At 39.6% G+C, this 12,775-nt stretch overlaps 1 protein-coding gene across 1 annotated transcript in view; it reads left to right on the top strand.

Moving 5' to 3' along the window:
* The first annotated feature begins 7,947 nt into the window (after positions 1-7,947).
* LOC124171574 (probable G-protein coupled receptor CG31760) overlaps positions 7,948-12,775 on the top strand; it is a 382,345-nt gene continuing 377,517 nt past the window's right edge. The window contains exon 1 of the mRNA XM_046550752.1: positions 7,948-8,096. The gene's annotated coding sequence lies outside the window, so the exon portion shown is untranslated. The remainder of the gene's footprint in view (positions 8,097-12,775) is intronic.

Below are 12,775 nucleotides of genomic sequence, written 5' to 3' on the forward strand. Positions count from 1 at the left end.
ACTTAACTGACCGAATTTATGACTGCACCGCTGAATGAGTGGCTACTGGTAGCAATTCTATTCACTTTTCTCATTCCAATTTGCTCATCTGTCGCTACTTTATAAATGAACACTCGGTCTAGTGAGGATGGATTTTGTCTGCGGCAGTCGCAGGCAAAAGGAAGAAGGCTCTCGAGGAGCCGAGGAGCCCTCGCCAGGATCCTCAGGTGGTCCCCCTCCTTGAATCATCCTTGCCATGTTGCTCCCATGGCAGCACTGCCTTGGGAATACTCGCGAGACCGTAGCATGAGACATGTCCAATCGATCACCCCTTCCTTGAATAATGGTGATGCGATTTCACGATCGAAGACTTCTCATTAAAGCGGTCCCGCCGAGGCTGAAATTCTGAAAATAAATAACTACTTTTCGCATATTTTGTCAAAAACATGCGTAGTTATCATTTATAATATCCTTATACGTTAAAATGCTCCACTCATTTGCCAATTTTATTTTATTGTCGATATATAAGTGTAGTAAGAAAGACAAAAATCGTTTAAATATTCGGTGAAATAGGGGAAAGTAGCCTAAATTGCACCACCATCCTAGAAATCAATATATTAGATGTACATACAATCTAATGGCTGCGTTTGGAACTTCCTGCATCACCAAGCACACCAAAATTCAATTGTGGCCAATAGTGTAGTGACAATTCAGGTGTGTTCAAGTATCTCTTCTGCTATTTCTTTCGTCTTTTTGCAAGAACATTGAAAAAAAAGTTGTATTTATATAGTTTTAGCTACATATCATATTTTTGAAGTCTATTGTGTTTCATTTAGTGCAGCGTTGTATGATCACGTGTTTAGGCAGTGGAAATGATTTTATATAAAATGGCGGTCGCTCCCAAATCGCACCACGTCTCTCTGTTCCGGTGTAATGTAAGAATTCTTAAAAAATCAGCCGAGAAAATACTATTCCAAAGTATAAAAACTTCTACAAAAGACTTGTTAATTTTGATTCAATCATTGCAGATTTTTTATCAAGCAAAAAACTACATCTTTTATTAATGCCAAGGATATGAAATACTTAACTTTTTCGTTCCTAATGTTACGGGTATTTTTAATGCACATGTTTTCTCTGCAAAGTGATGTAAATAATAAGCCTAAATAGCTTGCCTCTCTTCCTCTCATTGTCGTTGAAACATCATTTCCTCATTTTGGCCTCCAGTGGTGCGATTTGGGAAACCGGTTGCCTTAATCGCACCGTTTCAGAGGTTTGAAATTGAATTTTTAAACATGTGTTCATCTTCGAATTGATTGCCCCCAAAAATTATGAAAGAAGTAGAAATTCCTCCTGATATTTATCAGCATTGAAAACTTATATTGCGTCAACTATTTTTGAGTTAATTCCTTTTTTTCCAAAATGTTTGCGATTTAGGCAATCTTCCCCTACCTTTGCAATACGCCTGCAAATTCGTTTCAACGTCCGCTGCGTAACTGGTTTCTTTTATCAAAGAAATTATACAGTAAACGTGATAATGATTTAGTGACGTTAATTAGCATCCCATTGTCCATTAGCACTTTCCTAGCCCTTGGCTTCCCTTGTTCACTAGATGAATTTTGGTTACTTCCTTCACCGTTAGTTGCTTGCAGCAACCATTTTAGTCGTTGATAAATTCCTCTTCCTCTGACATAATTGCTTCCTTTCACTGTAGAAGGATCCACACTGGTATATTCACTACTATTACATGATATTAATATTTTTCTCCATTTGAAATTGGCACCATAAAGCTTTGTAAAGTTTTTTCTTGGCTAAGCAAAGTAAAACCCGGGATGAAAGTCCCTCATCTGCAAATATGACCACGGATACGGGCTATCGCCTCGTTAGTACTCGCCAACCAACATCGCTCATATTTCATGCACTGATTCGAATACATCCTGTGGCTGGATTCAAGGCAATGATAAAGACTTGACCCTTTGACTGCCATTGGCAAATAGTTACTTTCTTCTGTGCTTCCCGGTGATAATTCCAATCATGACAGTTTTGAAGAGCTACATCGTTGTGGTAAGCATAGATTTCTCGCCGTAAATGTGCAGATAGGCTATAAACCTCGCGTCATCTGGATCATTGACAGCAACTTATGTGCTGAGTTCTAGGGTTTGCAAAGAATCTTTAATTATAATACCTTATCGATATCTCATTTAGACTTATGCATTCTTATTAAATAATATGAATACTTTTCAAAATATAGATGTATTTTTTGAACTTAGGCTAATTATTTGGAGCAGTTATTCTTTTTTCGCAGATCATATGATTTTACTAGTTCATAAAGCAATCTATATAAATTAAGTTTGTAGCGTGACAGTCTGCCTGCGTTGGAGGCGAACTTCGTGGCCCCCTGCCGCGCACCCGCGATGGCGAGAGCGGCAGGGAGTGAATTCGTGAATTGAAGTCGAAGTGGTCCGCTCACATTTGATGCGAAAAAAATGCAGTCCGCCGACGAAAGATGGAGCGACGCTTTGGCGACGGACCTTCGCCACATCACAGCAGCAGGAAGGGAATTCGGGGCTGGAGTCGAAGTGGTCCGGAGGCATTGAATGCAAACAAAATATTCTCGCCCGCAGTTGCACGTTGTGAGACGAGTGAATTTGTGCTCCCATGGCAAGATGCACGAATATTACAAAAGAGGATTTTCAAATCCTCCTCAAAATGTGAAGTCTCCGACCGCCAATTTAAATGGGTTTACAAAAGTCGCCACTCGCGTCGCTGACGGACAAATTGATCCGAGTTTCACGGGGAAATAAGCTATAAGTGGGGGTATTAACCGATATTTTTACACGATCCTATGATCTATCGAGTTCATATCTTTTCAACGCTATTCCATGAAATCACAAACATAATGATGCAAAATATTGAAAAAAAAGCGGATCGCATTGCACTCATCACCTTGCCGCGGACATTTTTGAAAGCCGTTTAAAATGCGACCGAAGCGGCAACAGAAATCAGCCTTCTATGTGATGCCATTGGGCCTGTTATATGCAGTACCCTTGACAAGACGCATGCTTTCAAAAGTACATCGTGTAATTTGCGTTCGATGAAGAATCTCTGCGCGCACATTTTAGACTTGGCCTCAGCGCTGCATCTCGACATTGCTTAAAGTTGCGGGCAAAAATGTACAACAACGGACCAAAAACAGCCGACCCACAAAAGGGGAAAAACAGTGGCAAGCTGCAATTGATTGCTGTCTCCCTACTCCAGTGGTTATCCTTCGCAAGAGAGAGCCAGGCAGTGGCATACCACAATAATTCAGAGATCGTAAACAAAAAGTTGTTCTTGACGGAATTAGCTCCGATGTTGTAAACGTTACATCAGGTGTTCCACAAGGAAGCGTAATCGGCCCCCTGTTGTTCATTATATACATTAATGATCTCTGCTCCCGCATTAGCAGTAAAATACGTTTATTTGCTGACGACGCTGTCATCTATCGCGAAATTAGTGATCACTCTGACTATGAAATTCTATCATCTGACTTAAACAACGTTCATTTGTGGAGCCAGGAGTGGGGACTCAAACTTAATCTGAGCAAATGCATGGCGATACATTTCTTGCGGAATTCGTCCAACTCTAACCATGTTTATGCAGTGGATGGCATTAATGTAAAGGCAACAGACGAAGTGAAGTACCTGGGAGTTACGATAACCTCGAACCTCACGTGGGGAACACATATAAAGAATATTTGCGGCACAGCTCTAAAGAAATTTGGATTCGTCAAGCGTATTGTGGGAAGATTTTCGGATGAGAAAGTAAAAGAAAGGTGCTATTTCTCTCTCGTCCGACCGCACCTTGAATATGCAGCGAGCGTATGGGATCCGGTGCAGAAAGACTTAATCCGCGAACTGAATAAAATACAAAGGAAGGCTGCGCGTTTCGTCAAAAACTGCTACGGGCGTACAGACAGTGTTACCCAGATGTTAAGCGAGTTAGGCTGGGAGCCGTTGGAGACTCGGAGGCTGCGCGCTAGGCTTAGATTGCTTGAACAATTGAGAATGGATATCTTTAATAGCGACACAGAGAACATAATATTAGAGCCACACTATATTTCCAGGTCCGATAGATGTGATAAATTAAGAGAGTTGTTTTGCCGAACGGATAGATATGCGAATTCGTTTTTCCCCCGAACCATAAAGGACTTTAATAAACGCTAGTTCCAACTTCGTATGAGCACAATTTTTTTAAGCTGTAAACGGCTGGTGTCCTAACACCCCCTGCCACACGCCTTTTAGGCGGCTTGCGGCGTATTATGTAGATGTAGATGTAGATGAATTCGTTGTTACATCAAAGGACCAAAGCACAGATGTAACATGGACACGTTTCTTAGAAATTCTGCGCCAAGGAATCAACGATAATATTCCGCAAAAACTGAAATGTGATAATAAGGAACCTCGCTGGTACAACAACGATGTCAGAAGAGAACTTAGGAAACAGAGAAAACTATACAATTTGTACAGAAAGTCCATTACGTCACGTAATAAATCGAAGGAACTTGAAGCTAGAGAAAGTTACGCTGCACAACGCTCAATAACCAAGAAATGAATGCGAACTGCAATGCGAAAGTTTAAGAAAAAGTTCTCGGTGAATTACTCGAAGAAAATCCGAAATCCTTTTGGTCGTACGCGAGAGAGCTTCAGGGAAAACATTCAACCGTGGATTCGTTATTTGATAAAGATGGTAAACTTGTCACCGAAAATATTGACAAAGCTAACACTTTAAATTCCCACTTCGAAAGTGTATACACTACTGACGATACTCAATTCAATTTAGACATTCCATATACTGAGGAATCGACGGAAGAAATATCTATACAACGTGATGGGATAACTAAACAACTACAATCGATTAAGAATAGTAAATCTCCGGGTCCGGAGGGAATACCCGCGCGTGTCCTCAAGGAGTTAGCTCCATAGATCGCACCTTACTTAGAGATTATATTCAAGAAGTCACTCTCCGAAGGGAAGTTACCGCTAGACTGGAAAACTGCAAGCGTTACACCCATATTTAAAAAGGGAAACAGACATGACCCAGGCAACTACCGTCCGATTTCATTAACATCGATTATAGGCAAGATACTTGAGCATATCGTCGTTAGCAATATCATGACTTTCTTGGACAGACGTAACTTCCTCCATGACTGTCAGCACGGATTCCGAAAAGGTAGATCATGCGAAACACAGCTTGCGCTCTTTCTTCACGACGTTATAAAATCTGGTGAATCGAAAAGACAAGTTGACGCACTATTTATAGATTTTAAGAAAGCTTTCGACACTGTACCTCACAACAAACTTTTATACAAATTACAGTCATGCGGATTAAACGAAACAGTTGTAAACTGGATACGCGACTTTCTCAGAGATCGTCAACAAAAAGTAGTTCTTGACGGAATTAGCTCTGATGTTGTGAAAGTTACATCAGGTGTTCCACAAAGAAGCGTAATCGGCCCCCTGTTGTTCATTATATACATTAATGATCTCTGCTCCCGCATTTGTAGTAAAATACGTTTATTTGCTGACGACGCTGTCATCTACCGCGAAATTAGTGATCACTCTGACTATGAAATTCTATCATCTGACTTAAACAACGTACATTTGTGGAGCCAAGAGTGGGGACTCGAACTTAATCTGAGAAAATGCATGGCGGTACATTTCTTGCGGAATTCGTCCAACTCTAACCATGTTTATGCAGTGGATGGCATTAATGTAAAGGCAACAGACGAAGTGAAGTACCTGGGAGTTACGATAACCTCGAACCTCACGTGGGGAACTCATATAAAGAATATTTGCGGCACAGCTCTAAAGAAATTTGGATTCGTCAAGCGTATTGTGGGAAGATTTTCGGATGAGAAAGTAAAAGAAAGGTGCTATTTCTCTCTCGTCCGACCGCACCTTGAATATGCAGCGAGCGTATGGGATCCGGTGCAGAAAGACTTAATCCGCGAACTGAATAAAATACAAAGGAAGGCTGCGCGTTTCGTCAAAAACTGCTACGGGCGTACTGATAGTGTTACCCAGATGTTAAGCAAATTAGGCTGGGAGCCGTTGGAGACTAGGAGGCTGCGCGCTAGGATTAGATTGCTTGAACAATGGAGAATGGATATCTTTAAGAGAGACACAGAGAACATAATATTAGAGCCGCACTATATCTCCAGGTCCGATAGAAGCGATAAATTTAGTGAGATGTTTTGCCAAACGGATAGATATGGGAATTCGTTTTTCCCCCGAACCATAAAGGACTTTAATAAACGCTAGTCCCAACCTCGTTAGAGCACTTCTTTTTTTTATAGTTGTAAACGGCTGGTGTCCTAACACCCCCTGCCACACGCCTTTTAGGCGGCTCGTGGGGTATTATGTAGATGTTGATTTAGATGTAGAATTCCATTGTCCCCAAACCCCCAGTGAGCCCATTATTCTCGCGATTGGGCCACGATTATCATGGTTGGCCCATGGCAAGCAACAGCCCGTAGCCCAGCAAAGTCAACACGGGTCGAAGCTGCTAGTCATAACATAAAAAGATACTCTGAGGCATTGCGAAGTAACACAAACTAAAGATAAAAAACGTAGCACCACTTCATAGCTGATGCAGCGATTGTTTTGATAATGCACATGTATGAGAGGTTACAATTGATTATCCACGATGGGAAACATTTATGATGGAAGAACTCGTGTCATAAAGGAACACTCATTTGCAGTAAGTAGCATGAATGAAATTGAAAATGTTTATCGCTGAAATTCCTGGTAAGGTTTACGCGATGATTTTCATCGTGTGAGTTATTTTTAGTTTTAGTATTCCAATTTGGTAGCGGAGAAATGCTTCGAAATTATTTAATAAGCCAAAAAACCCTTAGATTTGAACGTCTATTTAACCCTTTGAGTGCAGTAGTTTAAGAAAAATTAGATCTAAAAACAACTATTCAAAAACTTAAGGAAATGTTTATTATATTTGGCTTCACCTTTTTAACGTATTATTTCACAAATTTTTGGTAATATGAGTTAATTTTTATAATGCAAAGAAAATGGTCAATGTTAAAATAAAATAATTATTGACTATAGAATGATTAGTGAACAATCAGCATCTAAGAGTGGCATTGCAGGAGGAGGGCGATAGCGCTTCCCGGTACTCTAAGGTTAAGCTCCATCCTTGTGGAAAAGAAAATTTCCTTTTTTCCGTAGACTAGTATAAAAAATATTTCCTTCCTGGTGTATTATAAGGTCCACTTTACTGTCCCCCGCCGATCGCACATCGGCCATCCTTCTTTCCGTGAAAGCAATATGCCGATCGAAATAAGGAAGTTGGCATACGACTTGATCCATATACGAACTTGACGAGCATAAATGAGGACACGCAACCCATAATTTATCGGGATGGCGTGCTCGGCTGATCTAATTTCTTTATCCAGGGCCTGGTTGAGTTAATCCATGGACCGAGCGAGACGTGGCTAGCGGGAACGACCCATCCCCTATCTTGGCTCCCAAGTTGGCTGGCCTTTGATGCAGCGAGCCGAAGCTATCGCTTTCCGAAAAGTTAAATGCTATGCCGATGAAACATGTTAGAATCACGTCGAAAAATTGAAAAGAAAGAAGGGAGTAGTAATAAAAATAAGTCCTCCAGGGAGCACTTCTCCCGCACACAATGAAGTTCGGTTCCTTCCAATTTGCCCCATCCCCCTGGGCGGCTAATCCACCAACCCACGCCGCCCAACACATCCCTCGCCTCCCCGCCTGCACCCACCCTGCCGCTCCCGCCCGAAGCGCGGCCGCCTCATCCTCGTCGCGATCCGCGCTCTCGGCGCCTTCCGTCGCTCCTCGGCCCTTTCCGTCAACTCCCTCCCGCCGCGCCGACGACCAGCTGGGTGGGGGCGCAGCCGTATATATACCTTCCCTCGGCTAAAAAGCACTCACTCAGCAGACGACGCGCGGCCCAGACCCGTGACTCCGCCGGGAGGTGGACGCAGACTCCGCCGACAACACCTGTTGGGCCCGAGGACGACCTCCTCCTATTGATCGCCGCCGCGGGACGTCTCCGCCGGCGGGTCACCGTGGGTCCGCCGCCGGGGAAGGCAGTCAAAGGTAAGCATGGGTGGTGGGTTGGCTGGAGTGCGGCATCGTGAAGGTGGCGGTCGGGTCGAACGCGCCGCCCGGCGGCCGCTCGGCCCGGGCCCCGCTGAGGGGGTTCACTCGAAATTCAATACTGCCGCCTCCGCGGAGGCTCACCCTCGTTTTCGGATATTTTTCGGCCGCCCCGCGACCGATTTCTCTCGTTCTTCCCGCTCACCCGGACGAGGGATGAAATAAATCATGCAAGGCCGAGGGAGAGCCGCCGAAATCTGTTTCCGTTTAGCGTCCGTAAGTCATCCCGTGTGGGTGATCCGTGGGCAGCAGTAACTATTCCCGGCGGTGCGGCTGATTAATTTCCCTAATGGACACTCTCGCTCCGAATATCTTCGTCTTTGCATAATTATGCCACCGTCGCGGGATTGTGAGCTTTCATGAAGCTTGGCATTTGCACTTGGCGGGAATTGTGATCTATTTTCAAAGCCGAAAGTGGTCAAGAAATGATTTAATCCAATATTGCTCACCGAAAACGGAGAGAAAATCTCTGAATGTTCCTCTGCCTTTTTAATCGAGTTGAGAAACTGCAAATGCCAATGACGGCCCGGAAATCATAATTATTTTATGTAACCCTCGTCAGTCAAATTATCTGCTTGAGATTAGTTAATAACATCGGCTGTGTGAGGCAATTTCTCGTTTTTGAAACTTCATTAATGAAATTCACGGAAGTAAGTTCGACCTTTGAATATTATTGGTTTGATATTGCTTGGATTTCAGAATGTAAGCTGATAGACTAAAAGTTTAATGATCTATTTTATACGCATCTTGACTAACTCGCTTCACAAAACTGGAGAAAAGTGTTTCCTTACACATTTATGTCATCGGGAAAGCGCCAAGTCGATGGACCTTCTGTACTCATATCGTGAAGGCATTCTCTTTTGCTTTCAGCGATGAAATTAATTTTCTATATTTAGTTAAATAATTGTAAAATTGCCTGAAAATATTTTATCATTTTGCATATGCAACGCTCAATTCTCTTCAAATTGAAATGCTTTGACGATCTTCTCATCGCCCTTTCTTTATAACGTTGAAACGTTGATCAATTGTATTCGCAAAATCACATTACCGAAGAGGCGTTGATTCATTCATTAATTCATATCTATGCGTGAAAATTACTGTAAATGCTACTGCAGATTGAAACTGCATCAACTATATTATTTTACTATGGGTTCGATGCCGTTATTATTGAACGAAATCGGATCTTGACAATTAGAATCACCACAGTGTTTGGTTAGTGCGCCATTAGATCACCAGATATCTGCAGACTATGATTTAAGGGTAGAGTCATGAAATAAAATTAATACCTGTGAATTTAAAAACAAAATCTGAAAGAAGTATTCGCGTTAAATACTATAATATAAGTTTTGGTGTTGATGTAATTGACGAAATGGAGATATTTTATGGTTGTTGATGGAATTTTTGAACCGCGATATTGAGTAAATGCCCCGGACTCGCAATTGTAATATCTTTAGGCGACTATTTATAGGCAAATATATGTTACAAACGCATCAGCACCACCACAAATATTATTTTTGATTTTACACAGCTTATGTTATTAAATCTTTAGGCCCAAAAGTATTAACCTTTGTTGCATGATTGCCTCATTTATTACATTTTTAGTAGAATATCAGTCTATTGAAACTTTTAAACCGCCGTGAAATTCCTCCTAAGATGAGAATAATTATGATCTAGCACAATCTATTGACGAATGTAGCTTATTCGCCACTTGTGATAAAAAGGAAATTAATATAATGAAGAACAATTTTCAAAGAAGTCATCCATAAGTGAGTTTGTTTATGGAGCCTTTCGTAAGTATTCCGAAAGTTATTTTTTGAATCATTGATGAGTCGACCGTATATGGTTGTTTAATATTTATCGACCCCTGGAAAAGAGGAAGCAAGTTTCTGGACGCATGGTAATCAGAGATCGCAGCCATTGACTGCAATCCATTTTCCATTGATTTTTCTTCAAATGGAATTTCATTATTACGTAAACAGTTATTCAATGAGAATTATCCTCTTTCAATTATATATTGCTTCACTTTGAAAAATAAGTAATCGAAATTCTTAGTTTGTAAATGCAAGATATTCAATGTATTTTATTGTAATTTCTGAGCTAATTACCGATGATTTTAGTGCTTAGGTTCAACAGGTTTTTCCAATGAGCGTTCCTTCAAAAGGATTCTGTTTTTGCCAATGAGTTGGAATGTTCCTGAAGACTTTCTCTGGTAAATTAATTGAGTTGCAATCATCCAAAATGAATGTAGCTGCAACATAAATAACTAAATAATTAATTGAAAATCATTTTGATGCAACATTTTCTGTTACTTTTTTTGAGAATATTTTGAGTTAAAAGTTTTATGAATTGCTTAAATTTTGCCTAAAAGTATATGTATTAGTTAGAAAAATACTTTTGATGTGGGAAAATATCTCCTATTTAATGATAGATGATATCAGTTCTTTTCTTTCGACTCAAAAGTTCCTTCTGAATTGTCCCCCTAACGTTCTTCGATTGAAGTGTAGTTTTAATTTGATATTATTCGAGAGCGATGTTTTTCAAATTAGATCTTGTTTCCGTGGCTTTGATAGTGGTATTTTATCATTTACTTTTCCTCTTCCGAAATGTTCAAGTCCGGCATTTCTTTCTGCAGAATCAGAATCAATTCCTCGATGACTCTTCTGGAGTATATATCTGAAAGATTCACTCTATAGGCATTATAATATAGCTAAATAGAGATACTTCGTCCTCTAATGATGATTTGCTTTATCTTATTTGTATGAACCTTAGTAGATCTTCCTCAAACTTTTAGTTTCTTCATAAGTAGTCTTCATCAAATATGCGATTTCGTTAAGAGCGAATCTAAGATAAAAGCATTCCAAAGTTAATCCTTTTTCAATACAAGTAAAATTATTTAATGATACCTTCTAAATATAACTATGTTCCTCTCACTTAAATAATCTTTTTATTAGATTCATTAAAAAATGGATAAGATATTAGATTCATTAATTATATTATTCAGTTTATTATTATGCGTGTCTTTATTTATTTAGTCTACTCTCTTTCGACGTCAATGAATATGAGTGTCACGAGTAGTTTACGCGGACAATTTGGTTAGTAAAAATGTATCAAACAAATGATTTTATATTTAACGCCTTATGTTCCGTAAAACAAAGAATGTTTCGTACCACTCGAACTACGTTTATTAGTAATGCTATTGGAATTTGAAAGGTGTTGAACCCGTGAGTTGTAAATTGTGTGAGCAACTCGCAATTTCGCAGAAGAAAGGATTCCCGCAGAGTCTTTTGAAAATTGCCAAATAGAAATAAAAGTTTGGAGTTAATCAGATATTTTATTAGGTGAATCGGGTACTTCACCATTTAAGTGATAAGCATGTGTTAATCAGGAACTTAATGCGTGGTAAGTATAAAGTTTCAAGTTTAGTGTAATACGCTAATAACCTTATACAGATCCTTTCTCATTAAAAGGTGAAAATATTTCTATAGTAAAGAGATCGTAAAGCAGTTAATACGCTGTTTATCTTAATTTCATGTGAACGGCTTAATGCAAACAAAAGCATGGTACGTGAATAGTTTCAATTATTCATTGCCTCTAAAATATTTTTACCTCAGAATTGTCTGTTTTTGTGAAAAGGCTATTCGTTATTGAAAGAGTGTGAACGGAAATTTTTCTCCAGTTTTTGGAATTGCGCCGTGGCGTTGTTTGAATCTGTTGACATTCCGCACTGCCCCACATCTCGCTCGCAGTTTGTCATTTGCTCATTCTCTGCATTCTTAGGATTGATTTCCCGCCTGTGAACTATGAACGGGCTTTATTGACAAGAGTCGAATATCACGCAGAACGTGATTAGCGGTGTGTGGTTTTATTAGGTAAATTTTGAACGCCAGCGAAGTGATTTCGATGCGTACCGCAATAATGAAACCATGACTATGTATTTGAATGCTATTTTTACTATTATTTATGTTTTTATACTATAAATTTCTTCGAGTCAATCGACGAATTGCTAAGTATATAATGAATTTATTTCATATTGATATTCGCGGAAGTTACGACTAAGGGTTCCTATAAGTCCACAATATATTTCCAAATGGAATATCTATTCCTTTTCTGTAAAATCGTGATGAGGTTTAAATTTTAAACCCACGTATTTCATCGATTTCTGTCATTAAGAAGGAAAAAATATATTTTTTGTGAAGTCTTTACTTTTTCCAATTTTACAGGATTATGTAAGATATAAATAATAAAGGTGTATAACAACATTTTCGTTAGTTTCATAGAAAGTAGTTCCGAAATTTTTCGTTTGCACACTTTGTATCATTAAATATTGATAGATACCGTACATGCAGGTCGTAACATTTAAAAAATGAAAAGCTCACACCGAAGGGAATTTATTCTGATAATATTTTTTCACTCGTCACCATTAAAAATTAAAATTAGTCCAAAAATATGGCTTCCATTTAAATGAAACATTTGGAACAAAGAGTGAGACCAATTGTATTAACGATGGGGTGTTATCAAATGATGCAAAATACATTTGATGAAACTACTCCTCGCTGGTTGATGCGCTTGATTCCTAAAAATTGGAAATTCGTTTATCACAAATGCCACTGCTAGAAACA

This window comes from Ischnura elegans, chromosome X (assembly GCF_921293095.1).
Source record: "Ischnura elegans chromosome X, ioIscEleg1.1, whole genome shotgun sequence".
NCBI classification, from domain to species: Eukaryota; Metazoa; Arthropoda; class Insecta; order Odonata; family Coenagrionidae; genus Ischnura; species Ischnura elegans.